The 27,447-nt window shown below is 46.3% G+C and overlaps 1 long non-coding RNA gene across 2 annotated transcripts; it reads left to right on the top strand.

Annotated features, from left to right (window-relative positions):
* LOC104694543 lies at positions 1 to 27,447 on the top strand. Of its 2 annotated transcripts, XR_002047412.3 has the most exons (5): positions 1 to 217; positions 999 to 1,168; positions 14,677 to 14,748; positions 17,686 to 17,865; positions 24,328 to 27,447. It is a non-coding gene; the product is annotated as an uncharacterized LOC104694543 (long non-coding RNA). The 2 variants fall into 2 exon arrangements; XR_005602279.1 differs by lacking the exons at positions 1 to 217; positions 999 to 1,168 and adding an exon at positions 13,220 to 13,292.

Below are 27,447 nucleotides of genomic sequence, written 5' to 3'. Positions count from 1 at the left end.
CACGGAATGGAAAGAGGTTGGACCTCCAAGTTTCACAGTATGCCAGCAGACAGCAGCAATATTCAGAGACAATATTCAGGAGGGCGTTTTTGAGGAAGAAGATTTGCCATTGGAAGTTACTGAAGGAATATTGTCTCCTGCTCCTGGCTATGGCAAGTGGAATTAGCAGATTAATCCTTTTCTTCCCTTCTCCCTGAAGAGGACAGTGAGAAGCCAGGTAAGCCTTCACCAAACCTTGGCAAGGAAATACCTGAGCTGGGGAAATTAGCTAGAAAATCATGCTGCAAAATGTGGAATATTAGACTATGGGATTCTGGTCTGAAATAAACCCAGAACCAGAGTTCTGGAGGTTTTGTGACTGAAAAGGAGTATTTGTGCAATGTTTGTGATGGGGATGATGTGCAGTCGTAGTGTTTTGTTTCACATGCTCACGTGCCACTGCAACTTGAGCTTTATGGAGATTTTCCTCTTCTTCTGGGAGGAACACCTTCCCAGAGAGGTAAAGGACACGTACCTATTAGGATGACCAAACAGGTAAGGTGGTGTATAAAGCAAGATCGAAAAATATTATGTTCTCACTGGAAAAATACAAACTTCAGGCATTTTGGCACTTTCCTAGTACTTTTACAAAACTTGGAAGCAAATGGTTAAAAGTTGGCTAAAAATATTTACCTCTAGCCACAGGTTAAGCAAAATGTCTCATTTTTTTCCTTTTTTCCCCATCATGCTGTTTAAACCTGCTAAGAAATTTGTTTTGCAAATGTTTTCATGCATAATATGAGTTGTACGCAGGGTTTTTTTTTTTTCTTCTAATATGTAAAATAATTGGATTTTGTGCAGTGTTCTGTGTTTGAAGCTAGTCATACATGTAACTGATGGGCATGAAATTTGAAGGAGGATTCAGGTCATTCTTTGAGGGTAAAGATGCCACAGTTTGGATAAGCTCCATTCACGTACTTTGTCTGCTGCAGCTTTTGCTCTGTCCTTTGAATTTCCAGGACACCACCTTTATCTGAAGGCTTATGCTGAAACTTTGAACAAGCAGTCCACAATTTTGAAGGAGAGGATGAGGGCTTTTTGCCTTACTTGAGGAATTTGATCTTGAACTGAAGACCATAGCCTTTAAAAACCTGGAGTGGTGATGTCTGTCTTTCAGAAATCTGTGCAGGTGTGTAACTCATTACTTTTGTACCCAAAGGCATTTCTCCATGTGTTTATTCACTAAGACTTAAAAATTCCACGCTGGAATGCAATAATATTGCTTAAGGAAACTGGAGATAGCCTTGCCTTGAAATCCTGCCCCCTCATTGCTACAAGTGCCTGAAGGCATGTGTACTACCTGCCCTTAGAGTCATAAGCTACATAATTATAAGCTGTAGGTAGTTATAAGTAGCCATAAACTACTTGGAGACACTGAAAACTATGGAGGTGGAAAGGACTAAAATTTCAGGAGGGGCTGGGCAGAAAGAGGAGTGCATGCTTTGGTCCACGTCTGGCCTGGCACACACGGACGTGCCAGAGGGGAAGAGAGAGCTGGAAGAGAAGCCCCGGCTGGCTGTGAGGCTGGGGCCTCGGGGTGCTGCTGCCCTGGCCCCAGGCTGCTGCCCGGCTTTGCAGGCTCCAACTCCTTTGCTGCTCTTTGAAGGTTTGTGTTTGCTTCGGAGGGAACTTTTCCAGGCAGTGCAGAGTGTAAGGGCTGCTGGTTTCCACTGTTAAGGAGAGGAGCAGTGTGTTTGTTCACCAGCTGCTGACAGCTCTGTCTCAGGGCAAAGAGGGAGGGGACAAGACGTGTGAGTTTGGGTGATGAATCCGTTTCAAGACTATCCTGCCTTGGCCAGCAGTTTCTGTAGCTTTATAGCACGTGTATAGTGTGTCAAGGGGTGGTGGGGGGGTGGGGATTTTTTCCTCTTCTCCACACCAAAATCCATCAGTTCCAAGCTCCTTTCCCCTCCAAAAATCCTTGTGCTCCACTCACCTGCCCTGCTCCAGGCGTGTGGCTTCTGGCACTTCCCAGGCCCTTGCTGTTTCTTCCTCTGCACCTTTTCAAGGGGTGTCAAGTTTGGGACATAGGTCTCTTCTTTCCCTCCCCTCCTTTCCTGTGGTGGATTCATCCCAATTCAAACCTGGAGCTTGGGGTGTCACCGAGCTGGGCACAAGGAAGCTGAGCTCATAGACACTGTGGGTCACATTGGGCTGCCTGGCAAATCTGGGACACTGCACTGTGCTGGCTGGCAGGGAGGAGGGGAGAGGTGATAAATGAGTCCCAAAAACGCTGTTCTGGGTGCACAGTAAGTGCCACAGGGCTGCAGAGTAGATCTGAAAACATAACCACTGGATACATGCAAGCCATCTCTGCCGGGGCTGGGAGCAGCTCCTTGCTCTCCGGCAGCCCAGGAGCAGCTGGGGAAGATGGAGTAGTCACAGTCATTATTTTATGGCATGTCAGTAAACCTCCTGTGGGAAGAGACATGCAGGCTGCCCAGCTTTTCACCCATCAGTGCCCTTAAAAACACAACACCCTCTTCTGAGGCCCCAGCAGCAGGGCCTGTGCACCCTTTCAGGTGCTTGTCATTGGCCTTGAAGATGCAAATTGGCAGTAACTGAGGAGATTTTTTTTCCCTGAGGTTAGAAGTGTTTTGTCCACTCTAAATTAAGACAGGTTTTGTCTGGGTGGCGTCTGACAACGCAGCTTGCCACTTGCTAAATCTGAAATTAAGGTGCTTGGACCAAAACAAAATCCCCTTACATTAAGATATTTTAGCACTGTTGTCTTCTGTAGGATACTGAATAGAAGCTGCTATTTAAAGGTATTTTAGTGGGAAGCATCCATGGATGCTGATGGCAGCTCTCTCCGCTATCTGCTTATAGGATGCAGACATTTTTGTTCAGCTTCTAGACACTACATCTGTTTGTTAAAGACTGAGATTTTCTCAAGCTTTTTCAGTCTGACTCACATTGCTCAGGGATCATGGTGCAAATACATGGTGCAAATACTTGCACTACTGTGCAAGATCAGTACAGTCAGGCCATGTGGTCTGGCTGTGCTCTGAACCGAGTGGTCACAGTGTTCATCCCTGAGTGTCACTATCTCATGCAGAGATGGATTAGGCTCCTTTGGGTTTTGGTGGTGACAGTCCATGCTACCCAATAGCCACAAGGCTTGTGCAGGAGTGTTTCTCTGATACAGACCTAACCACACTTTTAAGGAGAATCCGAGGCTTGCAGTTCACACTCGATGTTGCTTGCTTATTTTCAAATGCAGCATTTCAGCACAAAGAGGAGACCCTTAATAGGAAAAAACTCAAATGCCAGTGAATGAAACAGTGGATCTGACCCAGATTTCTGGCCAGAAACTCTGATCAGAGTGAAGTAGCTACTCTGAAGTTCCTCCTCTCCAATTTGGAAGATGTCAGCGAGCGCACCGCTAAGCAGCAGTCTGGTAAACATAGGGATGTTTTTATTAAACAGCTTTGGGATGCAGAAGTATTTACACTGACCTTGTTTTTCAACTCTTCAGAGGGCCAAGGAGAAAGCTGGAGGTTCTGTAGGAAGTAAAGCTCCTTCATTATATTGCTTCCCATCTGTCGGGTTAGTTTTTAGGGTCTATATGTATTCATCTCTCAGGGAGCACTGGGGATTTCACAGGCAGGAAACTTTATCAGGGAAGTATCTCAGAGTGCTTCTGTATGGCATGGACAGGAGCTCAGTGCCAGGTGAGGGGGCTGCTGGGGGGCCAGCAAGCTCACCCCAGTTCTGTGCTGCACCACAGAGCACAGAGCTGTCACTGCTGTGTCCAGAGCACAGATGGATGGGGCAGGGGCATGAAGTGGGACTTCATGTGCAGGGAAATCAAAGCCTTTGTGCTGCATGAGGAAGGAGAAGTGAGGTGAGCTCTCCCCTCAGAGTCTATGGTGATAGCATCCCACAAACACCATCTACAGTTGTGATTCTCTGCAATGGTGGGGAGGATGACAGGCAGTCAGTACCCTGGTGGTATCACCAGTAGGACCGTGCCCAAAGCCTGGATAAAGGGTTTGATTTCCCCAAGCACTTGAGAGACTCATCATTCCCACTTCAACCCTATGATAACTTAAGGGGATGTTTCCCATTTTCGTTTTTCGTACCCAGTAACATTTTCAGTGAGTTAAAACAGGAGCACCCACCACATCTGAAACGCAGAGTGCCACATGTCCACAGCCACCACAGGGGTGTGAGTCAGATCCTGACAGGATCAGGTGGGCAGAAAGCTGTGAGGAGCAACCTGGGCTCCCAAATCTGATGTGGCACTAAGCAGGACGACTTGCAAGAGGTGAGGTGACACCAGGCTTGACAAGCAAGCGCCTGGTGGTTCTTGTGTGCTTTAATGGAACTATTTATAACCTTTTGGAAAATGTAATTAAAAGTGAAATCACCCATTTGACATATGGTTTATGGGTCCCATCTAATTAAAGTCTCCCTAGGAGAAAAGTGCTGCGGTGAGTGCAGGTGGGACCCCAGTGAAATCCTGCTCCTGAAATGCCTTCCAGGGCATGTGCAGACCAGGGGAAAGAAAGATGGAATAAAGATAAATAAGACTGGCTGCAGGAAATGGGTGGAATGATTTCCTGTTACACCCAGAATGCTTCTCCTCATTGCCACCCCCAGTGAGTGGAGGCAGGATCAGGGTAGTGCTGTGCTCGTGATGTGACCCTTGAGCCATTCTTGGAGCCAGCAAACATGCTTTGTCACCCTTCTGCTCAAAGGACAGTGACCTCTGCGTGCTGCAGTGTTCTTGATCTCTTATTGAAGGACCTTGAAATGAAGGCAATGCTGAGTCCTTTAGCAGTAGACCTATGTAAGTTAGGAAGTAGCTTCCTAAAACCCAAAAATCATGTGCATCCCGTTCTATAGCTTTCCCTACTCAGACTGGAATACATTATAGGAATTTAAAGGAACAGTAAAGCACATGGTGTGAAGCCATGGAAAGCATCTCCATCAGCATTTTCCTCAACACCCTTTGCCTACTTGGGCACAAATGCCATGGTATTGCAACAGGGGAGCTGGGCATCACTAGAACAAGCTTATTTTTATTTCACTATTACCCTCACAGGGTTTTTTTCTGCTCTGCCGGTGCCTGGTGTTTCATCTAACAGCCGGCTCCAGATAATTTATGGAGCATGGAAGACTTCTGCTCCTGTTGGAAAGCTTGGGTTTGTTTAGGTGGCTGCAGCCACTTGGCACGAGTGAAAACCTTGCTAAAGCAGAAGACAAGTAACTTTTCTTGCCTGGTTCATGAGTTACAGGGCAGTGTTGGACTCACCGAGGAACAAGGGGTTTGTTAGCTCTTAAAGGCCTAGAGAGTTATTCCACTTGGCACAGTGATGGTCTGTGCCCATCTTCTTAGAGGCAAAGCAGTCGTGGCATCTCATCCTCCAGTACCAAGCCATGTTTAGCCTTTGCCACGGCTCTTTCCAGTTCTCCATGGCCAGGCTGCTCTAGAATAAAGCAAAGCTTGGAAGGAGGTTCCTTCCCCGAGCTGGAGCGTGAGGGAGGGCTCTGCAAAGCTGCCTAGCGGAGCAGGGAGAGCTCTCCCCGTGCCTGCTGCAGAGCTGGGCTCCCGGCATCCCCCTCTATTAACCCCTGCTCTCACACCTGTTCTCGCTCTCGCACCTCCGGCGCTCCGGAGACTCTTCTTGCACCTCCCACAAGTGCACATGCTTGTGCTCCAAGAGGCCTCCCTGGATTTCGGACCTTCGTGTGATCAGAATGAATTAGACTTGGCTGAGGGATGGGATGATTGCAGACCTGTCACTTCACAGTATGTTCCTGTTACAGCCCACACTCGTGTCTGCTAGTATTTTAAAGTAAACTTTAATTAGCATTTTCCCAAGAGTGTGAATAAATTGTTTTATTGTTGTTTTGGGGTTGGTTTTGTTTTAAGGAAAAGAGTGTTTACTCACCAAGGACATGTTTCCAAACTCTCCATCCGCACGAGTCCTGGTTTTTATGATATCTCATCACATATCACTGTAAAGCTCTGCGTGGGGCTGGTGGTGGGAGCAGGGTTTCTCAGTGGTGGGGTAAGACGTTCCGTGGAGGCACATGCAAGTGCTGGAGTATTTTTGAGTCATGTTGGAGCAATGCTGTCAGACTCCTGATGGCCACGTGTCACCCATTTACTAGCAAACTATTCCAGGGGAGTTTCTCCAGTCTAAGGAAAGCTGTGTCTGCCCTGGTTTGGTTTCCTTTGGGCTCAGCTTGGGCTCAGTGACCTCAAAAGTCCTAATTAACTTCTGTCTGACAGAATCCAGTGGCACTGGACAGATCTCCCATTATTGTAAATAACATCTGAGATGCTCTTTGCAGGGAACGCTGAGCAGGTTTTCCAGCCCCCAGTCCGGGAAGGGTGAAGCAGGTACATAATGTGGTCCAGAGATCTGCTCACAGACAGCAAAGGGAGGGGAAGGACGTTTTGTACGTGGCTGAATTCCTGCAGAATTACTTTACTGCTGAAAATAAGCACATTAATAATGTGTGAAGGTTTCTATCCACCCAACCCATTTATTAGATGGAATTTGTGAAAGTGGTGGAATGAGCTATGGTGGAGCAGGGGATGAGCTACAGACCTGTTCGTCCTCTTTGTGGGGAGACCGTAAAGGAAGGGCTGGGAAATCAGGCTGGGGCTGAGGTGTTACCTGTGAGCACTGGCACAGACTGGGATCCCCACCCCATCCCACCTGTTTTAAAAGGTGCTGTGTGATGTGAGGAAGGTAAACCCACTGCCTGGAAAACTAGAGGCAGGGAGAAGTAAACTAGCAGCTGGGGAAAAAAAGAGTAAATTTCAAAGCCTGGGTGGTAAGGAAAAATTTTTGGAGGGAAGAAGGTGTTGCCTTGGGTGAGCTGTGAGGACTCCATGGGCTTTTGCATTGCAGGAAAACACACTTGAGCAAATGTGCTGGTATGAAGTGCTCAGGCACAGAGATTGACTCCTTTTAGTTTCACCCATGCATGGCTTCGGTTCCACCCATCTTGTTTAAACAAATACACTTGGTGGGGATGAGGCAAGGAAAATCCTGTTCTCTGCTTGTGTTTCTTCTTCCCTCTGCTCCTCCAGCAGGGACACTCAAAACACAGATGGAGATCAAGGCGTTAGGTTTTAACAGATCCAAATCAATTTGATGTGTCCTTAAAAAATCCCACAGTCATTTCCAGTGGCATCGGCAGAGCTGCTAACAGCTGAGCATGTGCCCAGTCACTTGTTGCTGCATGTACTGGTTTTCTCATAATGAAACCATTCTTTCTCTGTCATGTAAAGACTCTAAGTGTGGCTTTTTGGTGGCAGCAACACAGGAGCATCTTTAGAAGTTACAAAGTGTGTTATCTGGAGTATCACCATGGGAGCAGCAAAACTGGGTTGTCATCTTGTGCTTCTAAATGACCTGTTCCCAGTTGCCTGGTGAGACCTCTGTCAGTGAGTGCCACATGAAAAGGTTCTGTGCAGGTGATCAAAAAAAGGATAATGGATAATGCCTGGGAATCAAAACACCTGAGTCTCTGACCTGTCAGTAGTGAAAATGGGCTACTTGGGCCCTTCCAGCAGTTCTCCAGAAGGCACAATCTACTTATCTAAAGAAAACCCTCTGCCTACTGGGAGGGACTGGGAAGGAGCTGTCCCCCATTGCTTCCTAAGATGAGATGGGAGATGCAAGAGAACTGGCAGCCCATGCTGCACTTACCCACCGGTGTGTGGCAGCGTCCTCATTTGTGTGAAAATACATATTTGGTGACTCGCAAAATCCCAAATGGCTTCAAAATAGGAAGGATTATTCTTTTTATGCCACTTTTGCTTTATTCCTTCCCCCAGGGTCTCATAGAAGTGATGGTGGGAACAGACCTCTGTAATCCAACCTCCCATCTGGAGCAGGACTGTCTCCAATACCAGATCATGTCAGATGGGGCTTTGGCTGCCCAGAGCCTGATCACTGCTGTGGGTGGGGATGTCACCACTTTCTGAGTGACCTGTTCCAGCTCTGTCTACCCTCCTAGTCCAATTTTTCTTTGTAATATCCAATCTGAACCTCATAAGCCACAATATGTGACCATTGCCCTTACCTGGCAATACCAAGAGGAGTGGCCCTGTCGTCATCGCAACTCCCCTTCAAATCCAGTGGGCAGGAGCCTGTAGAATTTCCCTTTTCTACTGGTTTTGTGTTCTGGAATCACTCCTTTTACTCCTTGGCATTGCTACTGAAGGAGAAAGGGGTTTCCTGTGGCCATGTTCTCCCCAGCTGGGGACGAGCAGTGCCAGACTCAAGCCCTGAGGGAAGGGTGGGAATCTCTAACCCATGCAAAGCCATAGGGCAAACTGGTTCTTTGAGGAAGAGTTCATTTGCTTTTTCCTGGGGCTTATTCTACCAAAATTGAAGAGAGAGAATTCAAAAGTTACTGACATCAGTGTTCAGTATAAAAGATTATAAGGGACTGAGCTCTGATGCACATTCCAGGTCTTTCCTATTATCTTACCCTTCTCCTGACTCACCTGGCCTGGTTGCTGTGGTTGCTCCATCCCAGGGAAAGCAAAGCACACATTGCTCACCTCTCCTGTGACCTCTCTGATGCCACACCTTTGTTGGATGACACCAACAAAAACAGCGCAGAGAATTCCCAAAAGGGTGAGGACTCCTTAATCCCTTCAGAAAACCAACCTGATACTTCGTGGGTGGGTCCCTGCTAGTCTCAGGGTAAATTAACATCTCCTTCCTCATCCACAGTTCTCAGCTTTTCTGATCACACTCAGTGCAAGGGCCAATCCCATGTGCCTCTGGCCCCTCTTACCTCCTTGTTTGCAGAGGTGGTGCTTCATGGGGACAAAAATCTCACCCTTTTAATATCCCAGCTGTCTTCTCTCTTCCTAATTCCACATGCGGCTGTCTAATCCATGGGTCAAGTTCTGCCTGTAAGCCAGCAAGACAGTCCCCTCATGACCACTGTCTTAGCTCAGCTGACAGTTTTGCTGCTTCTCCAGTGATCTCCCTCAATGTTTTCCACAACTCTGTTTCTCTCTGGACTGAATTCTTTGTCTATTTATTTAGCATCTTTCTTCCATCCTGTGTTTTGCGCAGACACATCACCATGGTACCGAGGTTCCCTGTGGTCAGTATTAGATATTAATCATTGAGATATAGGAGAATTTGTCTCCATTTTCACAGGAAAAGGATAAAAGAATTCAATTGTCCATGTAATCTGATGGTTTGTGGTTGAGACCAGACTCATGAATCCCATTCTTGTCCAGCCAGACCCTCCTTTCCATTTGGGGCTTCAAGAAAGACACCTTCCATAGGTCAGACCCCAATCCGTATGTTAGGAAATCTTGACATTTTCCTGCCTTCCCTGGATTTGTAAGGTTGTGATTTATCAAGCAAGAACATAGCAAACCAACACCTTGTTCTACAGCCTCACTGCAGGGATGATTCATACGGGCTGCTGATAGCATCTGACACTGCATTTTGGCTGCTCTTCTGGAAATAGTGAGCCCTTTATGGATATCTGGTCATTAGATGATGAATTTTTGTTTGCTCCCACCTGAGCTTATTTCAGGCTCAGGTGCCACACATCTTCATTAATCCTCTTAGCCCTGATTTGGTTACACCTTGTTACCTGAAAGAAAGGAATTTGGTAATGCACCGATGAAATGAGCTGCAGTGATCTGACATTCAAACCCAGAAACAAAAAACACTCGGCTCGCTTGGAGAAAACCCACATCAATGACTCTGGCAGTTGTATTTACCTGGTGCAGTCCTGAACCATCCCAAGGCTGGGACGTGTGCTGGGCAGTGCCAGTGTGGTTGCTGGGATGGACTGGGGGCACACAGAGGGGCATCCATGGGCTGGGTGGGGCTGTGGCAATGCTGAAGAGCAAAGTCTCCAACACGCAAAACCCACAAAATCTGATTGAGTTCAGCTAAGCACGTTCTGTAAGCTTGGGCTTGTTTAATGAAGAAAAAAAGAAGGAAAGGAAGGAAAAAAAGAAGGAACCTGCTGGAAAGGAGGGGTTTCCAGAGTTCCTGCCATGTTACTGCCTGCATTCCTGTGCCATGAGAGCAGTCATGCCCGGAAATGCTCACTTTGGTTGGTTTTCCCCAGCCTTTGCTTCTTGCTTATGTCCAGCAATTTGTGCTGTACAACAATGCTTTCCTCTCCAGTTCCTGCCTTAGAGTGGGAACTGGGGTCCCCACAGTAAGCTGGGAATAGCTGGCTGTATGCCCATGCAGGAGCAGAGGGAAAGGGCCCTGCTGAAGCCCTGAGTTTCCAACACCCGTGGCTCTTGTCTCTTTTCCCAGCACTGCTGGAGTGTCCCTTCCCTGAGCTTGGAAAGCTGCGACCCAAGGCCGGGGAGCAGAGGATAAGGAGAGCATGGCTGCGCTGTCGTCCACCTTGGCACCTTCGAGGGGGGAAATTAAAACAGACACAGGAGTGGATTAGGCGTCAGAAAAACGTCTAATTATGGCTTATGGAATTACCAGCTCAGTGGCTTACAAATGAAAATGTGCAGAGGAGCCCTGCATCAGTGTAGTCTCCAGCTTATCCCTGAAAGCCTCACTCCAGAGAACAGGGAAGGGGGCAAACCCACCAGAGCAGTCCTCCATGGCTGTGGAAGATGCAGACAGCCCAGATCCCCTCTGGGAGCACTGAGTGCCCTGTGTTGCCAAACAGCCCATCTCCTGAGGGTCAGGAAAGGACACACTGCAAAATTCCCTACATGGATCCTTTCTGCCCTCGGCACACAGTCCAGTGGTCGGGGCTGTGCCTTCATGTGCAGCGCCTCAAGGATTTCAGAGAGAGGCCTTTACCCCTCCAAATGTGATGGCTTGATAGTTATGGCTTGCTTATTGTTTAAGGACATATAATGATTTAATACTTCTCGCTTTCAACAATTTTCCATGAGAGGCAGGGATGACAGTGAATACATTTTGCTCTCAGCTTTGAGCATGGTGGGTTCTATTGTACAGCAGCTGTTTGTTTGTAGCCTGCATGATAAAGCCTGTCCCAGCGCTGTCTCCCAAGGCATGGCAAGGCCAACATGTGAATCCCCAGTAGGTAATTACCTGCTTGTCCAAAGGAACTGGGAATTTCTGATGGATTTTATGTGCATGTGAAATGCATATGCACAAAAAGGAATTCACCAAGGTTTTTCCCAGCAATCTCCTTAAACCTTTCAGAATAAGTGAAACTTCGGTGCAACAACAGGAAAAATGCAACTTTTTAAAACTTTCTGCAAGGTAGCCAAAACCTGTCCTTTTACAACAGCCACATCCTTAATTGTTGGAGAGCCTGTATCCCTCTGTCTTGGTAACTAATATCCCATCCCTGGTATTTTGTATCCATCTTCCCAGCTGCCCAGAAGCCAATGCTGCTTCTGAGTCTGAGGGCCAAACCATGGATCAGCTTGACTTGGTATCATACAGACCAGACATGCAATGGCTTTTCCTCATCACGACTCATGAAAATGGGTGTGCCCTCAACTTCCAGCCACTTAGCTGGAATAACTCAAATGGAGAGGGAACACCTTATACCTTGCCACATGTGCTTGTGCTGCTCTTGCCACAGCCCCTGTGGAGACCCAGAGTTCTCGTCCTGCCTTAGAGAGATCCTGGGCACAACATTGCACAAGGGGAGTTGCTCAAACTGGGCTACATTGTATAGGAAATAGTGTTTGGTCATTTTGTGTATTGATATGTAACCCTGGGTTTCAAATCTCTCTCCTTTGATTTTTTTTTTCTAATCTGTGCAAACCTGAGGAGTATTTTTCTCAGCTTTTCTACACCATTTCCTATAATGCCTTAATTTTGTAAGCAAGATGAAGTTCTCCTAGAGAAAATCCCTGATCTCCTAGAGTAGGTACTAACCTGGACCACTACCAACCCCCACAGTAGCCAGTCAGAAGATCTCAGTAACTCTGGGAGCAACATTTTGTAGGGGTGGATGAATAAGGGTACAAGGCCCTCTGACAGAGCCAGTTGCCCTGAACAGGTCACCACAACACCTGAGATGGCTGGGGATGTGTGCACACACAAAACTCACAGGCTTGGACTTGTCTGGCTACTACTTTAACTCCATATCCATACAAATTTGTAGGTTTTCAAAGTGCCACATCCAAGCCCTTCTGGATCATAGAAACAGAATATCTTGTGTTGGAAGGGGCCCTCAAGGATGACTCCTGACTCTGATGTGGTGAGTAATGAAGTCACCATGAAGCTGAGATTTCACAGGACTCTCCCAGAAATACAGCTCATCAGATTTTCCTTTGGTGCAAAGCTGGGGGGAGGCGGGGGGGACTTTCACTAAAAATTACCCTTTCCATGTGCACATCTGCCTTCTACCCCAGATCTTGGGATTTATTATCAGGCTACTGACAACCAAGCTGTGCTGGCTGAAAACCAAAGTATTTTTTGTGCAAAAAGCATTAGCATTTCCCATGGGAACTGTGGTTTTCCAGTACCTTCTGCTTCCATTCTCCTTTCAGGACCAGCTTTTGTTGCAACCTGCGGCTCCCAGGGTGTGCTCCCAGCTTTCCCAAACAGAGTGGCTGTGCTAAGCTAGGAAAGTCTTTAGCTTTCGAGGTCTTACGAATTTGGGTGAAAAAAACTTAGGCTGCAAAACAAAATGTGGAAAAAATAAAGGCCTTAAGGGACAAAACCTGAAGCCCAGTAGCACATTTTTAAGTCATGGTATTTTGCTGAAAAATATTTTTCTCCTGTGTGAAACTCTGATAAAACCAAAATTGTGTATCAGCACTTTCTGGAGGAAAATACCTTTTCCTCCTATTTTCAGTCTAGTCTACACTTATAACAAGAAGGAAGTTTTCACAGTAGTTGGCTTATGTGGGATTTTAACAACCCGACTAAATGAATCAAAAGCAACTTTTTAAATTTCTTTTTTTTTTAAATGTAATATTTTTTTTTAGTTTATTTGTTGCCACAGTAGTGGTTTTCTGGTATTAACTGTGTTTTGTAAATTATAGCACCTCTGCTGACATACAGATAATTGGGTGTATGCTAGTCCGTCTAAGAAGAAAATGGGCTTTTTTTCAGTTGTAAAGTTCCTCTTGGAGTCAGAAAACAATGCGCCCAGCTATGCCAATCCATGGAAATCACTGGTTGTGTTTATCCAGCAATTAAAGGGGGATTACAGCCGCCTCAGAGCTCGGCATCCCGTCCCCTCCCCTGCACACACCGGGAGCCTCAAAGCCACATTGTTCCCTGTAGCCGTCAGCGCCAGCCCGGGGACAAGGCGGGCCGTGAGGATGGGAAAGGGTAGGTTCTGCCAGGGAGCGGGATTACAGAAAAATAACAAACAGCAAAAACAAAGGGAAAAGGGTGGGGGAAGGAATGATAGTTTTCTTCTTCCAGAGGTTTTTCCATATCCGTCCTTGGTGCAGGGCAGCGGGAAGGGAAACGTCCCTTCCAAGCCCACCCTGGCAATCATCCTCCGGGGGATGTGCTGGGCGAGCTCCCCTGCTGGGCGGGCAGGGCTTGTCCTGGTCCTGGGAGCGCTGATTTAGCGGGAAGGGCTCCCTTTGGAGGCGGCATCCCCAAGGCCAGGGCTGCTGCTCTGCTCAGAGGTGCGGGCAAGCCGGGCGCGGGGTTGGGATGAACCGGAGGCGAACGTGTGTCCCTTTGAGCGGAATCCCTATGGCTCCGAGCGTCTGTGGGAGCGGGATCCCTGTGGCTCCGAGCGTCTGTGGGAGCGGGATGCCCGGGGCTCCGTGCGGCAGGACGGCCACCAGCGGAGCCGGATTCCTGCTCCCCATGGAAACAGCCTCCCGTAGCGCCCATCCCTGCCCAGACAGCCCTAATCCTCCCTCTGCAGTCACCCTGAGAAGCCTCCGGCTCTCTTATCACTAAGGATCTTTTTTTGGCAAATATTTACAAGAGGCTGCATTGCAGAGGGGGCAGTGAGCCAAGGAGGGTGGTGGGGAACCACAGCGCGGAGAAGGTGCTGGCAGGGACAGAGCGGGGTCATGGTGTGGCCTTGGGATCCCTGCAGCGTGTCCCCTGTCACCCTCCTGTGCTGGGGAGACGTGGCCGCGCTCCCACAGGCTGCAGAGGGAAGCGGAGGACGAGGGACAAGGTGCTGGGGACAAGGGCAATGCCCACATAGTGCCACCGAGTTTTGACAGAGTGACTCCAAGTGTAGGACTGTGGGAAAAGCGCGAGTAACCGATGAGGGATGGATGATCCCGCTAGGAGCATCGTGGACACACCAGGAGAGCCCAAATGGGTCAGGAGGCGCTTCCTGCCCAGCCCCTCCATCGGCGGGGCTCCAGCTCCAGCCGCCGGAGCTCCCTTGCTCCCAGGGCTCAGAGGTTCGTCGCCACGTTTGCAGCTGAAATTCGTATGGAAACCCGTGCTTGCCCCACCCACAGGGACACACAAGGTTTGGACAATCTCTGCAAAAAACAGAGATCTGCAAAGGAATTGAAAAAGAAAACAACACTGCCGAAAAAATAAAGCCCAGCCCCTCCAAAACAGGCTTTGGGAAAGTAAAGGGTTCTGTCCCCACTCTTAGTTTGACCTTGGTCATGGCCACAGATGCACCAAACCCGAGTGCCTCATTCCTAAAGATGACAGCACCTAGGGCCAGAAATACCTGTGGACACAGATGTAAGGTTACTTTTTCTTTCTTTTCCCTCTGCAGCGTGGAGCCAGGAATTCCTTATGGAGGAAAGATGAATGCAAAAGCTGAAGGGGCTTTGTTACCCTGCTAATGGTATGTAAAATAAATGGGGGCCTGAGAAGCATTGAGCTGGGAGCAATAATTAGCCCATGTGATAACATCCCACTCCCTGGGCAGGCAGCATCCAGAGCATCTGTGGAAATGAGTTGGTGCTACATAGTGCAAGAAATTATACCTGGAGCCTTTTGCAGCCTTTGTTGGCTTTTTCCATCCCCCTGTCTGGCTCTTCTGCACTGTAACCTGGCCAGTGCCAAAGGAGATGTGCCTTCACTTGTGCAATGGCACAGGGCAGATCAAGGGCCATTGAGTTTTGGATTGGTTCTGAAGTCCTTTTGCACACGCATGGAGTCATGGATTAGTTTGTGTTGGAAGAGACCTCTAGAGAGTATCTAGTCCAATACCATCTTCAACCAGACCAGGCTGCTCAGAGCCCAGTCCAACCTGACCAAGAATGTTTTCAGGGATGGGGCATCCATCACCACTCTGGGCCATCCCCTCTCCCTTGTTACAACACGGTAGTGCTGGTTACAGAGGTAACGCTGTCAACACGCCTGGCAACGAACAGACTCCATCTTTTCCTTGGGTTTTGCCTCAGCTTTGTCTCTCCTGCCTGCGGCAGCCGGCACTGCCCAGCAGACTGCGTGGCTTGCAGGGGCATCTAGTGGCTGAATGCTGCAGGAGTGATCCGGGCAATGCAGTGGTTCCCGTGCCCTCCTCGGACACCAGCCCTCTCCTACACAGGGGGCTGTCCTACAGCCAGCAGCTGGAGAAATGCTGCCAGTAATCTGGAGTAAAAGATGCCCCTCTCACCCTTTCCCCTAGCCCTTCCCAAAATACCTGTTTTGGAGAAGAAGCACAACTTTGCAGGTGGCATCAGTCCTCCTGCTGAACATGTGGCACTAATGCTTAGTGACAGTGGCATCCCTGCACACATCGCTGTGGCTTCCTGGGTGCCAACAGCAGTTTGGAGGGGGCCTGTACTACTCCACAAGTTTTGGTTGTGTGGTTTATTTAGCTCAGGTGTATCTCAGCTTAAAAAGACCAAAGAAATCTCAGAATTGGGTGGGAAGGAAGAAAAACTGTCCCAAGCTGTTTTGCAGAGCCAAAATTTCTTAGCGTGGTACAGGTGACCAGAACCAAATCTGCTGCTGCCCAGGGTGATGTGGCACAGCCCGGCCTCAGGAATGGGAGGGGACAGGGAGGAGCCAGGGACACTGCAGTGACATCAAGCACTGCTTTCACTGTCTTTAAATCTTCAGAGGATGATACTTGTGTGAAGAACTCCCTGAAAGTAAAAGTGCAGTATGGCGTATTGGAGGCTGATAAACAAGGCTCTTTTGTAAGGCCCCGTGACTCATGTCTCCTGGATTTTATAGGAAAATGCACATAAAAGCAATTACTGGGGTGTGAATTATTTAGTTTCTTAATGGCCTGACAGCTTTGACAGCTCCTAGCTTGTTATCTATCACAAACCCTCTTGATCTCCCAACTTTAACATGACTTTTAATTATGCTTTCGTAAGAGTAAAAGGACAGACAATCTGCAGTCTGGTTTCCATTCAGTCAAACTTATTTAAACAAAAAGGAAAATTTTTCCTCCTAGTGAGTAAAAAGGGTGATTTGGATGTGTAGGGAGTTCTAAATATATGTCTGAAGAGATATCTAAAAGCAAATGCACAGATAGTTTAGAGTTTGTTCCTTGTATGACTGCAGGATGGAAAAAGAAAAAAAAATTGAATTTAGAATTTAAAATTTAAGAAATCCTTTGATGATCACAGGCCTGAGTTCCCAATACCTTTGCAATGTGTCTTGCTGTGGGGGCAGTAAACTGCACTACCTCACCCAGAAGACCCTTTTTCTTTCCAAAACCTGGGCTTGCCCTCCTGGTCCATTGTTCATCTGGGCCCCATGGCCCATGTTCCTCCTGCTCCGCCCCTGGTCCAAGAGCAATGTCATCCCACACCATCCAGCCAAAAGCCTGCAGCTATTAGGGATTATGGAGAACTTGGCAGCAATGGTGATGGACATCACATACACTGGGAGATGTGAGCTGGAAATACATTGTTAAGCAAAGTCAGGAAGGTGACACCAAAATTACAGTAAAAGACACAATGAACAAAGTTACAAAATAAGTTTTTGATGTTTTTCCAGATCAGCCATCAAACAGCTGGGAGGGACCAGGGTTAGGGATGTTTGTACAACCTATTTTCTTCCTCCCCGTGTATGTGCATTCAAACACATTCCTTAATGTGAACATCATATATTCATTTTTCTATATGACCTATTATAAGCAACTCTTATTGGAAAAGAACAGCATATATGACCAGAAGGGCTCTGGAGTTGCAGAGATATTAAATAGATCCCATACATCAGTTGTTTGTTGGTCTGTCTGGTGACAGGCTGCTGTTTATCTTTTGATAAAAGAGCGTGTTAGGGAAATGCCTCTCTCAACTGCATTTCTATGGAAAATGTTTTTATAGAGGGAAAATACAAGGAAAAGGTAAGATGAGAAAAGGAAAAAAGAAAAAAAGTAACTTGAGAAATTCAGGGGCAATAAATCACCACACCAGATGGTATTCATCTGCGAATGCCGTGCAGAGCTATCAATTTAAAAAAACTGCATGGGAGTGTGCCATTAGAATGCAGACATAATATCTGCCCAGTCTCACTGCCCTTCTTTGTGGTGCCTGGGCAGGTACGAGGTGACTTGGTTCTACCTGCCCACATCTCCAGGTGTCTTCAAGAGTCCACTTGGCATCCCCACTGCAGCCTCGGAAAATTTGACTCAGTGGGTTGTGTGTCTGTTTACTAACTAATTCTTAATTGCAGCAAGGAAGTGCAATTGAGTGTATTCTGAATAATATCCTTGAAATCCAAGAGATTGATTTGCAATGATCTTTCTGCCAAATGACACTCCTGCAGAGGAAAATGCTTTCTGTTGAGCTCACATGCCTTGCATCCTGGGTTTTAGAGGGCTTTTGGATGTGTTGACCCTGTGTACAAGGAGACAGCTTGTGATCTACCTACACGTGGTTCTGAAGGCCAGCAAGGAAGTTTCATACTGCTGTCAATGTGTGATCCAGCAGAGGCTGCTCTTGCTGTCAGGACCACTCTACACACCATCCTGCCCATCCTGAGTGGGGCTCTGCAGGTAATTCCCCTGGCTGGGGTACACTGGGTGGGAAAAATTATGGCTTAATCCAGTCTTGGCTATGCAGCACCACAGAGCATCACCATGAGTGAGCATTCCCAGCTGGCTGGAGGGAGCTGCTCACACTCCCAGACAAACATGCCAATTGAGGACCAAGCTGTAAAATACTGAGAGGGTGCACTCAGTGTGCCAGCTCTGAGGAAAAAACCACAGCTTTACCTAATTTGGGACTTTTAGCAATTCTTTGAAAGCAAAATTATGGTCATAATGGAATGCAGGACACGATGTGGAAAAAGGTAGCAGGTTGATTACAAAGCTCACATTGAGAGCTTTGGAAACTGCAGCCTGAACAAACTGGGAGGTCAGTGACATTAAGCAAGCCCCCCTGAATCCTATTTCCACTCTTCCTTGCCTTGAGAGTAAATTCTGTATAAGTGTGAAGCTATGGCAAGTACACATAAAACAGCACTCTTTCGGTTTGGTGATGAGCGACACCTAAGCTTTGGTAAAGAAAGGGAAAATAAAGGCAGCCATGGATGTGGTGGTGCACAGGAATTCCTGCTCCTGGCAGTTGGAGCTCCCTGCCGTGGTGGTGACAGGACTTCATAAGTGGCCTGAGAAATGGGGCCTTGGGGACCAAGGCTGACAGGGAGGAAGTGAGGAGCAGTGTGAGCATGTGGGATGTAAGACGAGCTGGGTAAACTCTTCATATTGGCTTGTAATTGGAAAAATATTTTCCCTCTTTAAGATTAAAGTGGGAGATGCTGGCTGTGAGTCCTGCTTAGAATATATTCAGAGTGTGGATACCTTTTTCTTATACTTAATAAAGAAAAGAAAGTGTTGTTTCATTCTCCAGTCTGAAAATTATGATTTGTAAAGAAAAGAAAATTGATTTAAAGGCCACATAAACAAATTGAGGGGTCAATTTTGATTTTAATTCCAACAATTAATTAAAGAACTCTTCTGGAGAGGTTTGTAAAATGAATATTGATCTCAGATATCAGGCACTCTGCAGTCATGTCTCCGTCCTGGTTTAAATCCTTCCATTTTGATTAATGGACGTGGTTTAGCAACAGCAGAGCTCCATGACAGGGCAGCTCAGCAGCGCCATGCCAGGACTCATCCCAGGAGCACAGAGCTCATCCTGACAGCAGAGCTGGCACATTTTAGCAGTGTGAGCCACACCAGTGTCATGTTCAGTGGGTGCTCTGGTGGCCAGGTGTCATCTCTTGCTGTCCTGCCCCAGCTCAGCCTCCTGGCTTCTAGTAAACATCCACCTGAACAATATTTTTATCTGTACAGCAGTGCAAAATGAACTAAGGTCTGCATTGTTGGGAAGGCAAGAACACATTTGATACTGGAAGAAGCAGGAATAGTTGGTGGCCGCTTGGAAGGGCCTGGAGCACGTCTGATAGGAAGGGCTGAGGCAGATGGGAGTGTTCATCATGGAGAAAAGGAGGCTCCAGGTGGCCTACAACTCTCTACAACTCCCTGCAAGGAGGCTGTAGTGATGTGGGGGTCAGTCTCTTGTCCTGTGTGACATGAGGAGATGGCCCCAGGTTGCACCAAGGGAGGTTTGGATCAGATATTAGAAAATATCTCTTCTCCCAAAGGGCTGTTGAGCATTGCAATGGGTTGCCCAGGTGAGTGGTGGAGTCACCATCCCTGGAGGAATCTGGAGGATGTGGCACTTGGGTCATGGCTTAGTGCTGGGATAACAGCTGCACGTGATGATCTTAGAGGTCCTTTCCGAATGTAATGATTCTATGATTTTAAAGGAGAATTGTCTGTAGGATTGCCAAAATTGCATCAAGTTTTTGAGTTGTTTTGGTCAGTTGGGTTGGGATTCCCTCACAGGCTGGGGTCTGTCACCACCAGGTACCTCTGATGGCTGAAGAAGAGATGCTCAGTGTAGGTGCAGGAGGCAGAAAGGCTCCTCCTGGTACCTGCTGCTGATGGCTCTGTTCCCTTTGGGTGTCCTGTTCCACAGGATAGGCACTGCAATGGGCAGGAGTACAGCCTTTACTATCTGAGGAATGTGCCTTTTCCTGCCAAGATCTCATCCTATCCTGTGGTAATAAAAAGGAAAATCCTGAAATACTTACAGAAAATTGAAAAAAAATTAATAAATAAAATTATCTCATAGGTGACATTTTCTCTTTCATTCTCTTTTTTTATTCTCTCTCTTCTTCCCACTCCTTATGAACACTTGTTTTAAGCCATCAGATTTCAGAGGCGTGAAGAAAGGATGAAGGACATAGTTCTGTTTCCAACCTCTGCTGTGCCATAAACAGAAAAATTTAGGAAGGGTTAATCTGAGCAGCTGCCCATAGCCCTCCACCAGTTTCCCTTCTTCTTGCAGATGCCCTTTTTACCAACTACAAAGCACACATTTCTCCAGCTGAGCAAGATGAGTTTGCCAGGAAAATCGCCTCTGTCCAGGGAAAGTTTGGTGATACAAAAACCACTCAATATTTGCAATCCTGCAGTGACAACAAATGGATTTCTAGTGTCACCTGGACCTAAACCAAGTAGGATCAGCTTTAACAACATTACTGAATGTATAAGCCTGGGAAGTGAATTTCCAGCCTCAGAAAATATTTCTCTCTGCTCAATATCAGTCATGTTCACTCTTTGTGGGAGGGTGATCAGATGAACAGGTGAGAATTATTTAGCATAACTTTAAGAGATCAGGTGTAATTCTAGTCACAATGTAGCATGAAAAGCAAAAATCAAGGTTTTCAACGTTGGGAATTGCTGCGTGGCTGCAAAAGTATCCCTGACAATGAAATACAGCTGATATTTAGTGTCTTATTGTTTTATTTACTACTGCCTTTACAGCACACCCAGCTAGTTAGCCAACTACTTATAAAACATATTTAATGTTCGGAGACACTCAGTACAGCTATAAAATGATTTTTAAGGGCAAGCAAACATCATGTTTTAATGACTACACACACACTCGAGTTCCCTCTGGAAAAAAAAACAAATAAACCCCCACTTTCTGAGGAGACTCAATTGTCTCATCCTGAGTTTTGTAGATGAGCTACACAGCTCGAACTGGTTGACTTCCCGGCACTTGAAGGGAACCATTTAAAAGGATAAACTTGGAGAGATCAATACCCCTTACATACTGTAAGTGATGCAGCACCAAGTACTCAAGGGCTGTTAAAAACTCTGTCATGAACGACTGCTCAGAAATCAAACAAGAAGGAAAAAAAACCCTACACAGTGGTTTTAGGGACTTAGTCCCATTTTGTTGCATGGGGGTTTTACCTGCGCAGCTGGGGGCTGGTGGTAATCTTTCAGGCAGGTTTTCCTCAGGTTTTATTCTCAGTTTATATGAGTTGGAAGGAAGATGATATCAGACGGAAAGGCTGTGAGCAGGCAGAGATGGGAAGAGGCACCCGCATGTGTGTTTATCTGTTTGTGGAAATGGGAAATCCAGAGGCCAGCAGGCTCAGCAGTCCCTGGGTGCAGGTAATTGAAAGTGAGTGCTGAAAGCACCCGCTCCTGTTTCATGCTCCAAGGGTTAATACTCTTCTGGGGCACTTAAGACAAAGCTCCTTTGAGAGCCCACATGATATCTCCTGCCTATCCCTCAGCCATTACTTTGTTTCTCCTTTCAGTAAATTCTGATTTTTTAGGACAGGGTGTTTTTTTTTCCCTGGCAAACTCATGCTGGCTCACCCTTCACATATTATATTCATCAAGAGGCTCTACTGCATTCCCTAAGGATCTGTGCTTTTTCCTGGTAGTGTGAGGAGGGACTGGGAGCCTTGGGAGAACCATTAGTTCATTTTGAAAGGATTGATGTGGATCTGGCCTTCTTCCAGTGCCTCCACTGTAGAAATTATAATATATCATTGAAAAGCACACATTATTTTTGTTAGCAGATCAGCTACTTCAGTCTCAGTTCCTTCAACTTTTCTGGATGGGTGCCATGGAAACCCAAATGATTTATTTTAATTTAGAGGTTGGGATTGAACAAGCACCTCTTCATTGCTCTCTGTACATCTCCATCAGCTCTGGGTCCAGCACAGAGCAACCCAGCCCTGACACCCAGGCAGAAGGGATGGTAGGATCCAGCCAGGGAATAGAGGGACAGGTACCTTTCAACCCAAGCCATTCCAGGATTGTGTTGGCTGCTGAACTTGAGTGGCCAAAGGAAATGGCAGCAAGCTGAGTTTGGGCTGGAGGCAGAGCTTGGCTTGCTGTTGCCTTCACTCTTTCCTGGAGTGCAGTGGGTTTCTGAACTGGAAGCAGGAAGGGCAAGAGATGCCTCTCCTTCCCCACGCTACAATTATGAGCATGTTCATTTATTTGGACACACATCAGAGCAGCTGGAAAATGTTCCTCTGCACTGGGAATTCTGCTGTCACGGCAAGGTGCAGCCCGTGTCCTTTATCTGGATGGCTCACTGTGAAAGTGATGTTAAAGACCAGGTCCTAAACTTGTTTCCCATTATTTAAAGAACTCCTGCTTTGGGGCACTTTTTGCTGTGCATGGAAATAGAAACAAGAAGAGACACTGAATACTCACCAGCGCCTTCTCTGTAAACCCTTCCTCTTCACTGATCTTCACAGATATTTTATTCCCCAGCTGCCCCAGACATTTTATTCAGCTCAGTAGAAGAATCTCAGCAGAATTATTGCAATAAAAGAGGCATTGACTCTGAGCTGGCCTGTGGCATGTAGGAACACTCCATATGCTACACCAGCGAATTTATAAACCAGAGCAATGCAGCAGGTGTTCTGCTGCCTCTCCTCTGCATATACCTGTGGGCAGGCAATGTGTAGCACTTGTGATGCTGCCTTATGTTAACAGCAGGGTGGCCAAATAATACAGGACAGCAAACTTTCTCTCCTGTGATTATTTTGCTGGTGCAGACACCAAGACTGAGACATTTAAAGGAGAAGATACAGTACCCTGAGGCTGAACATAAAATATTTATATGAAGAGGCCGTGGACTAATAAATTTCAGTTATAAATGTTTACAGCTGAAGGTAGTAATAAATAACCTTCCAAAAGCAATATTTCAATTTGCACTTATTGTACTTTACTACATGTTATATTTTCAGGAAACAATAATAATTATAACAGGACATGGAATTAGCTCATGTTTAATGAATGATTACCCGGTTTAGTTGTGATTGTTATAACATCAGGGAACAATTAAAACTGGGAAGTGTTGTTTATTCTGGAGAGAGATGGGACTGTTTCTCCATGTATACATCCAACTAATGCACAATCTGTTCATTAAATTGTGACTGAGGTGGGTACACTTTAATAAATTTGTCAGATCACTCTCCAGCTTCAGCTGTGCAGGCTTCACATGGTCTTTAGCAACAGAGGGTTAAAGCCAGGATGAAATTTAATCTTCAGTGACCTCAATGTCCATCTCCTACTGATTTGCAAGAACAGAAGCTAGAAATCATTACTGGTCATTCTACTCCTTCCCCCTGGTGTTCACTGCACCCAGCCTGGCTGCTCTCTCCTCATTACTTAGGGCAATACTGTTGTCATCTTTAACCTGTGTGTGCCTTGTAGCTTTGCTTCGAGTTGTGACCTTGCAATTAAATGCTTGGGATGGGTCTAAAAGAGAAATACCTTACCTGGTGACACAGATGGAAATGCTGTGTTGACATCTCTGTTGGGCTGATTCAGCCTTGACTGGTGCAAGTGGAGTGGTTTATACTGCCTAAAAATGAGTCACTCAGTGCACAGAAAGCACCTGCTAATAAAGTTGATTGTCTGTCTCATCTTGTGGTGACAACAGCTGTCTTGTGACAGGGACCAGCAAGCTCTGTCCAGAAGGGGAGAGCTCCTGGGAGAGCTCTGTCTGGCACATCAACCTCAGACAGGGAGGGAGATAATAGTTACAAATAACTGGATATTGCCTTGGCATGCAGGCTGCAGGACTCTTATCTAACCCAAACCCCTGACAGATAGGCTTCACCTTGTGTTAGGAGTGGCAGCTGTACAAAACTATTAAGTACAATCCTTCGGTTCCTGTGAGCAAGGCAGAGACAGGGAGAGGCTTCTATGAAGGATAATTTCACAGAATCATGGAATATTTTGAGTTGGAAGGGGCTCATAAAGATCATCAAGTTCAACTCCTAACTGAATGGCCCATACAGAAATCAAACCCACAACCCTGACATTACTAGCACCACTCTCTGGCCAGTGGCTATTTACCTCACCCTTGTCACAGGGAGCTGTGGTTCTCCTAGGGGGCTTCTTGCTTGCTTCTGACTGTGGCCAGCCCTCTCCAGTAGTGCCTGCTTGGCTTTCACTCGGCAGGCAGCTCTCTTGTGGCTGAACATGATGAGATGACATCTCTCTTCTCTAATGTTTTTTATATCCTTCAAATGAGTGTCTGCTGTCTAGTTACACACTGTGTTAATTTTTCTCTTCTGTTTCTTTTTTGTCTTTCCTCTGTGTCTTTCTGCCTTTCTCCAGCCCACGTCTCTGTGGAAAAAAGACGGACCTTGGCAGATGTGTTCTTGGCCTTTCCCAGAGAGGACATGATGTACTGCAAGGATAGATGGGAGCTGCAGCCAGGCTGAGCCATGGTGCAAGATGCCTCCAAAGCCCTCTGTAAATAGAGATGTTTTGGACAGTCTGGTATTCAGGATACCCCTGGAATATGGAGATGTCTGAGAGGTGATGCCTTAGATGAGAAGCACCTCTCTAATATCAAGGCATGAGTCTTTGTGGTAGTGCTGCCACTGTGCTGGTTTAAACATGTGGGTGCGACAAGGTGTGCAAGGAGCAGACAGTGAGTTGAACAGGCTGCCACAGCCAGCAGGAGGAAACAGAGGAGCCTTGGGCCTTGCAAGCAGAGATCAGAAACTGCTTGTCAATAAAACCTGCACCTCTCAGTGCTAAGTGCAAGCTGAATTCCTCCATCTCTGGTAAGATGAGCTGAGAGAAAACAGGATGGGCACAAATACAGGAGTGAGCTGAGGGGCAACATGGGAGAGGAGGCTGTCTCCTTAGGGAAGGGTGACAGCAATTCTTAATCTTTGTACTGGACAACTTGACAACTTTATACTGTTCTTTCCAGTTAATAAATGTAAGGAGTGTTTCCCAGGCACTGTCTATGCCCACTTGGCAGGTGTTGGACTGCTGCACCTGCTCTTTTTGAGATTTACATCCATGGGGAAGCTGTCTGGAGATGGGAAGGGTCAGTGCCGGAAAAATGTTGAGACAGAGTTCACTTTTCGTAGATTCTCCCTGGTCTAACATGCTTGGTGAGCTTCCTTGAGAAATCCTTTTCTTTTCTTTTCTAAGTGGGTACGAGAAGGCTGCCAAATTTCCCCCTCATAGTTTGCATCTCCCCTCGTAACTCCCTGAGATAAGTTTAGCTGGGAAACCAAACCGGTTGGGTTGGCTCTGGGGGGAAGGCAACCCATCTGGAGGCTTTGATCTCCGCTGCAATGCTTGGAATGTGCAAGAGGCAGAAAAAAGAGAACTGGGCAAATATTTGAAGGCCCTCTGTGACAGCTCCCTTTAGCAAGCACTTCACCCAGGAGCCCTTTGGAGAGCTTTCAGCTGCATTGTCTCTGGAGTGGCCCTTAAATGGGCAGGGGAAGACAGCAAAGGCAAGACTGAAAGTAAGGGTGCGGCTTCTAAGGAAGCACAGTGTTTGCATACTCCCCTCCACACTTCTGGATAAGCTCTTGTACGAGGTTGTGACCCTTGCACCCAAAAATCGTATTTCAGACAAATTTTTCCTGTTAAGAAAGCAGGAGTGTTTCCCAAGGCACGTGGGCAGCTCTGCTGCTCTTGAAGTCAGGAGTGGAGTTGAACATTTCTGTGTGTTGGCACCTTGCAGTAGATGCGAGATCATGTGCTCCACACCTGCCCTCAGGAAATGCATCACTTCGGGCTCTTGCTCACCTGCTTTGCAGGAGCTTTGTGCAGGACAGCCAGACAGATGGAAAAATGGGCAAAAATGACGAAAATATTCATACATATTAAGGTTCCCATTAATTATTGAATTACCAATTCACTTATTGAAGAATAATTTTTAATATTTATAGCATCCAGATTGCTGATGATAGATTAACTGTGATGGCATAATTTAGCAAATATTTTAAAAATAAAACATTTAACAAATAACATTTCCACCATTTTTCCATCTTAAAAAAAAGTGTGAAGGCCTCATGAATATATGCAGTCCTTTCTGATCTTAAACTATGCTTTTGAATATTTTATTATTATTATGGATTGCTTTATTGCAGATTTTATCCTCAGGTTGTTTCCCAATGAACTTCTACACTCCAAGGCAGAAAGAAACCTATGTCAAAATAAGCTTATGGTAACAGCACTATAAATCCACTGTGTAAGTACAGTAGTAAGTAAATGCATTATATGGCTCTATTTCTTTCTACTGATTTCTCTGTCTGAAGTTTCTGTAGAACAGTGATTGATGTATATGAAAACCATTTAGCACATATTAAACCAGGGAGTCAAAATATTATTTTAAAATTTCCAAGATCCATTGATCCAAATTTATGTCAGAATCTCCTGAAAGGTTACCTTGGCCCATGTTTTGCAGTATTCATTTGTCATTGTAAAAGTTCCTACGTAATAGTGCAGTAAAATCTAACATATATATGGGTGCCAAAACGCAAAATTTCTCAAATTTCTGAAACAAAACGAGAAGGGATATTTGCAGTTTCTTCAAAATGTCGGATTCGTAAAGGCTTGTTTGGGCTTCTTTGTTAAAAATGATTTGCTTGTATTTTTATGCCTAAAGCGTTTATTTTATTGGAAAAAGTGGTTTTGGGGCAGATATTTCCACCTGATCTTACAACAAGCCTATGCCTGCCATGTTCTTAAGGCAGGAACTCTTCCACCAGATGTTTGCTGTGAGTGATATTGTAATGTTTTCTCAAAAGTACTTAACTGCAGTTCATCAGGAAAAATGATTCCTTGGCTTCCTTCACAATAACGTCATGTCAAAAATAGACGTGAGATCTCGTTATTTATATTGCTGAAGTACTGAATGGCCTTGCCTGAGAACAGACTGTTCCTGCATCAGGAACGACGCTGGGAGATAGGCTTTCACTGAAGAACCAGCTCTTGAAGGAGATGAGGCAGATGAGGAAAAGGCGACAAATGGAGCACTCTAAAACTGCTGCACAGAAGTGATGGTGGAATATCAGTGGCAATCCTGAGCCATTTTCCAGAGAACCCCATCATTTTCTGTTCATTCACCTCTTCTCCCCATCCTTCCTCTCCGGCAGCTGGGATCGGCCTGGGACATGCTCCTGGTGACAAGAGGTAGAAAATTCCTACTTTGCTTCAGTGTTTGTACTGAGAAATGAGCTTATTCAGATCTAGAAATGTCCCGGGCTGTGCCTTGTAGCTCAGCTGAAGATGAGCCGATAGGGAATGAGGATGACTAAATTTATTCAGTCAGTGGGTGGACATTCCTGTCTTGCAAACCATGATGACTGATCCATCATGAAAAGTTGGGCTATCAGATTGCTATTTAGCAAATACAAACGGAAAAATCCTCTTGTACATCTGAAAAGATGCCTCTCTGCAAGGTGTGAGGGTCCAGCTGGC

Source organism: Corvus cornix, chromosome 7 (assembly GCF_000738735.6).
Source record: "Corvus cornix cornix isolate S_Up_H32 chromosome 7, ASM73873v5, whole genome shotgun sequence".
NCBI lineage: Eukaryota > Metazoa > Chordata > Aves > Passeriformes > Corvidae > Corvus > Corvus cornix.
This window is presented reverse-complemented; position numbering and strand designations above follow the sequence as displayed.